Consider the following 6,536-nt stretch of genomic DNA (forward strand, 5'->3'; position numbering starts at 1 on the left):
TTATGTTGTTACATAAATATGGATAAATCTGAATAACCACAGAATGAGATGCATAGATATGCAGCTCTTTACAAATAATTAGAAATAATTAAGCCACATTAATACTCACATAGTTTCAGACACGGACTTTTAAACTGAAATCTGTTTGTTGGTGGATTCGCTAATGTCATTTCATTCATTCTTTAGCCAAATATAAAGGGTTTAGATATTCACTCATTCAATATGTACTTTAACCAATAAAGACCCAAACATCCACCATCTACCAAAATCTTCTACTGATATAAACTGTGTAATCCGTGTTGATCCACTAATCCTATCAATCCATGTAAATAATTGGTGTAAAATGCAGTTTGTCATCTTCTCATGGTCATTAGTTATGACCCGTTTGGACATTCAGAGGCTCCGTAGTTACCATGGAAACACCATCATCTTCAACAACACTGATTCGCCAGTAAAACCCATGGAGTTGGATCAATGACAGCGAATGGACACACTAGGTTTAAGTTCAGTTAATGATAGATTTTGCTGAAAAAGTCACTTTTTCTTCAGTTTTCTCACAATTTGATATAATAACCCTCAACTTTAATCTGAGCTTTGATGAACCTCTGCATGATCAGTAAATTAAATATTGAAAAATCCCTGATTTTCACTGGAAAGAAAAAAAAAAAAATCAACCACGAAATACAGAAGATAATATTACAATAAATGGTGATAAACCACTTAATGAAGGTTAAATTAAGAGAAAAATTCATTTGAGAATGACCACAAATGTCACACTGGGTCCTTATAGGTTAAAAAAGTGTATTAATACACAAAATTAATAAATGTAACATATGGTTTATTAATAAAATAGGCTACAGTGAAATTTTAATTGGCATATTTAGTACATTTTAACCAGTTTGAGTATAAAATTACCCTAATACTGAGAAAACTTTAGCAATGAAAGTGTAAAGAAATATATTTATTCTATTAATAACTCATTTTAAAGTCACAGTTTCAATACTTTTAAACATCCATCTGAACATGTCATGAATAAATAAAGTTTAAAGACACTGTGAGGATTAAAAAGTTGTTGTTGCTATAAGTTGCTATAAAATTAATGGGTAGCACATTGTTTCCATGCCATGCATTTGTGTATTAGCAGCTATTCATGGTATGGTATGGTATGGTATGGTATGGTATGGTATGGTATGGTATGGTATGGTATGGTATGGTATGGTATGGTATGGTACGGAACAGTACGGTATGGTACGGTTCGGTACAGTACGGTATGGTATGGTATGGTATGGTATGGTATGGTATGGTATGGTATGGTATGGCATGGTTTCAGAGGAAAGATGCTTGGTGCCAGGTTACAGCATAAGTGCTACTTTACACCTGTAGCCCCTGGACAAGTGACGGTTAAAGATAAATAAATAATGACAGAGTTTGGTGTATGTAAATTAAAAGACCAATTAATAAGACATAACATGCATTCTTATCATTCAGAGCCACGTTCATCCCTAATGTGTACAATCTTGACTTGATAACCATTTCTTTGTCAGGCGTGCAAACATTTAAATCTTGTGCTGGTTAGAATCTCTGTTGGCAAACGGTTCCAGCAACTTACAACAACAGAAGAAAAGGCTGATTTAGTGAGAACGGTCATACATTCAGGGATACTGCACTCTCCTCCGGGGAAGAGCGTGTGACTCGAGTAGTTTTTTCTGAGGTCAACGAAACAAAACCTCTCAGATGAGGAGTAGCGCCATGAATAACTTTAAAGAGTAAATAAAGATTAGCATATTTCAAATGTTTTTTTTTTTACATTTAGAAAAACATATTTAGTAAGAATAGGACAGTGGTAGGATAGGCTCCAAGCGACCCCCATGACCCTAGTGAGGATAAAAAAGTGGGTAAAGAAAATGAATGAATGAATGAAAGGACAGTGGTGATACTGTTGAGATTTCTTAGCATGAATCTTGACCGCATATTCATATAATGTATTAACAGGTTTCAGAACTGTTTTGCATGCCTGCGACCAGCGAGTCACAGAGTACAAAATTATTCTCAAGATTTATCCAAATATTGCGAACAATAAGAAATGTTAATGAGTAGAAATGAAAAAAAAAAAAAAAACAGTGAAAATGTGAGTGACTGTATATTCATCCATCCATCCATCTCTTTTTCTGAGTTTCTTAAGTCCTCATAAGGGTCAAGTTTAATGAAGACTGCTCCACTGTGGGGTTGTTCTTCACACACAGGCATGTCTCTCATCCCTTTGACATAATGCACTCTCCAAACCTAATCAAACCTAATTTTAGTCATAAAACCACTCCTTAGTCAGTACACTCATGTAGCTAAAATGCCAACTCATGGCACATAAACCATTCAAATCCTGTTTGGCTTCATTGTGCAGGTAATTACTGTACATGAGTCACAGTCATTTATGTGAAGAACTTCCTGATATTAATTCAGTTTGTTTTCACTGAATTGGGTAAATTTAGGCCATTTCCAAATCACTTTGCTTTCCCCCATATCCCTAAGAGACATACAGACTCCTGATCAAAGCATGGAAGATATATTTCACCCAAAGTATCCTTCTGTTTCTATCAAGAATGTGTGTATGTGCATCTGTAGTGTGTTTTCCCAAACACACAGTATAACATCCATTCATCTTCTGAACTATTTAGTCTTCATGAGGGTCATGGAGATTCTGCATATTAAAGATTAAACATATTAAATAAATATATCAAAGTTATATTTACAGAATTCAAACTTTTTTCTTTAGAGGCACATAAAACATTATCTGTCACACTATGTATTTATTTTACGCAGTACACGATGTTCTGTTCCTCATTTTCTCTTTTTGCTTCGCACAGTTTCCCTTATATTTGGCCAATATGCACCACCAAAGCCATCCCAAACCAAATTAACCCATAAAGACACAGTGCCTCTTTTGTGGCAGTTCCCAAATGAACTTTTCTCTGTTTTTACCTTTCGTAACTGATTTATAACCAATTTTTTTTAAATATTATTCTCTGTATTTTGCATTTTTTGGTGTAAATGATGTATTTTCCAATATTTAATCCATAGATCATTTAGATGTTCATGAAAACTCAGAATAAATTCAAATTTGATTATATCAAGACCGAGAAAAATGAAGAAAAAGTTATTTTTTCAGCAAAGATATCGCTAAATGTATGTAAAAACAAGTGTTCATCCACTGTCATTGATCCAACTCCACAGGTTTTACTGGTGAATCAATGTTGTAGAAGATGACGGTGTTTCCATTGTCATAGAAATCAGTTCACTAGCAAACATGTGTGCCATCACTCAACTCAGAAGAAGACGCCACTGTGGCTTTGTTTTGGACATGGAGTTATCATTTTTAAACATACAGCTGCTTGCTGTAAATCACTGAACTGCTGAAGACCGAAAAAGAATGCTGAAGAACGTATCAGTCCGTGCTCATTGTAAAGATCAAACTAAATTTACTACCATCATGTAACATGTAACCTTTGTAAATGGTATATAAAGCTGGACGTCAGCCAGCCCACTTTAGACGAATTACGAGGTTGCTCTGAGTGCTTGTAATTGTCTCATTTTGATTCTTGTAAGAATAACACAGTATTTTTGTGATCCCTGAAATCAGAGTGTGGTGTTTTTCTTTGTCTCAGAGTGCTAGTAAATCCATTACACCATGTTCACTACGAAGCTTCTGAACGTCCAAATGGGTCATATCTGATGACCATGGAAAGATGACAAACTGTATTTTACACCAGTTATTTACATGTATTGATAGGATTAGTGGATCAACAGTTATTAAAAAGTTTATATCTGTAGATGGTTCGTGTCACCGGCGGCTGTTTGGGTCTCTATGGGTTAACTCTACTTTCCTCTTCTTTTGAAAATTTTGTTTTTGAGCTTTTTGGATGTCATCATCTGCTCTTGCTTTTCCAATTTTTTTTTATTACTCCACTGTCCTTAGGAAAACACTTTAAGTCAGACAACACCTGAGCTGAGAGCTGCAGGTTTTGTATGGTATCATCTATACAGAGCGACTGAATCAGCAGATGTTATTGCAGTCATTTTTGCCAGTCATTTTCTCAGATTGAGAAGCAGTTTTCAGATATTTCTCATAAAGACAAACAGTATGGTATCACATTATGTGTTCAAGATGACAAATGATGAGTTTAGCTCATAAGGGCATTTTTGTTGGATTCCTGCTGCTGAGAACAGAAAGCATGTCAGGGAATTCAGCAGAGAGCTGGTAAGTTATTACCAGGCGGTACTGTGATTGCTTTGCTTTGAGTGTGTGCATGCATGCGTGTTTGTTTGTTTGTTAGCAAGATAACTCAAAAAGTTAGGAATGGATTTTCATGAAATTTTCAGGAAATGTTGATACTGGTACAAGGAAGAAATGATTAAATTTTGGTGGGGATCGGGGTGGTGGTGGTGGTTGGGGGGGGGGGGGGACACGAGGGCCCACTTGCCTTGGCAGAGGTCTGCGCTCTCTGAGTGCTTTTCTTGTTAATGAAATAGGAATGTTTTTTTTTCTTCCCTGCACACTGTTCATATATTTCCCAATCTTTTTTCCCCAAGGGATTTCATCTTTGAAAAATGTCAGATCATTCAAATTCACAGTGGGTTTCAACGGTTAATTTTGAAAAGACTTCATTTGTGTGTAAATAAATGTGCCAGCCCACTTTTACTCAATTTATATTCTTGGTAAATAAAGTTTGACATAGGTAGAACAGTACAATTGTGTTTATATAACACCGTGTGAAACAGTCTATATAGATCTGTGCAGAATGAAGCCACATAAAATAGAAGGCATTATCATATAGCAAATGTAGTGTTGTATAATATATTTTTAGGTTTTGAATAGCTGTAAATATGGACTGTTGCTGTTTATTGTATTTTATTACAATTGCTTCTTGATCATTTACTAATGCTTTGTGTTAGATGTTAATGTTTCTTCTTCTTTTGTCTGTTTTGCTGTGGCTTTACATCTTAGAAATTAATCCTGTGGTTTAACTCCAGCTCACTTACAGTTTCTTAGCTATTTTATGTTAATTCATAGCAGCATCGCTGTAATATAAATCAAAATAAAATTAAGTAATTAATTAATTAATAAGTTAAACAAATAATTGTTTTTACAAGTTAACCAGTGTCTTTTTTCTCATCAGTAAAACAATACAATCTATAATGTAGCCTACATGAGCTTCTCATACTATACGGCCTGATCACAATCAAAGTGTACAAGTATATTTGCATCAGTTATTAATCAGTATTGCAAAAAGATACCCCCAAAACCATTCCAAAAGTGTTTCTTTGGCCATCTTATTACTAGATCTTGCAATCCTCCAAATTTGAAGAAAATCGCATAAAAACTGATAAAATGGCGACCCAATGAGCAAGAAAACGTGCACAATTTTATTGTTATAAGAGAGCAAAATTATTGTACATAATGTTTTGTAACACAATAAATAATTACTACTCAACTCCTGTGTCTTTTTTATTACAAAATACACACATCACATTGCTTTTCATTTATTGATCATTTTTGTCGAACAGCTGTTTGATTATCAATTCTTATTTTCAGTATTAAGACAATCAACCATTTTGTTATGAAAACCCGTCTTTTACAGCCCTTTAATTGTAATAATAGAATGAGAACCTGTTATTTAAGTATTATTATGACTAAATATGCACAACTAGACAGATTTTGGTCTGCTCCCTGGCTGCAGAAAATTTGATAACAATGTGTCAAACGGATGTTTATGTTGAACTGCATGTTTTCAATGGCACATTGTTCACCAAAATTCATGTAGTGTCCGTACACCAATGTACTTCCATCAATAATATTATGTATATGCCTTATAGATATATTGTTATAACTCGTTCACAAATGTTTATTTCCTCCTGTACCAGGAAGACTTAGTTACAGATCTAACTGAGATGTGACCATGTGGTAAGACAGATTTCCATTCCAATCTTGTAGAGTCCATACACCAAGTAGTGTCCGTACACCATATCAAAATATGTGGGTCTAATTTTATTGTTTCTGTCAATATATGACATTTTTCAGCATGCATGCTTTGGACATGACATCTATGCAATAAACAATGCATGATTATCCTGAGTGCTGAAACATTTGTATATCTTTGTAGGCATTAAATATGGAGGCTATTAGGCTGTAGTGTCCGTACACCCAATAATTTCTGATTTGACAGGGGTACAAGCCTGCGTAATTTTTCGTAGACACCATAATACAAAAATATTTTGGACTTTAAAGAGAAATATCAAACAAATAAAATGGCCTGTCTGATTTTTTGATACAACATTATTATTTTTTATCTATATGTGCACCCTTTCTGGTACCCTTGATTGTGATCAGGCCGTAATATTCATAATAAATAATGAATAATGATGAAATAATAATGAAAATTCAATCCCACTTTCTTTTTGATATACGAAAAATGCAGATTTATTTGCTGTTTACAAATATAACACTTACACTCCAAACCAGCAGGTGGCGGTGTGAGGATTTA

This window comes from Sphaeramia orbicularis, chromosome 21 (genome assembly GCF_902148855.1).
Source record: "Sphaeramia orbicularis chromosome 21, fSphaOr1.1, whole genome shotgun sequence".
NCBI classification, from domain to species: domain Eukaryota; kingdom Metazoa; phylum Chordata; class Actinopteri; order Kurtiformes; family Apogonidae; genus Sphaeramia; species Sphaeramia orbicularis.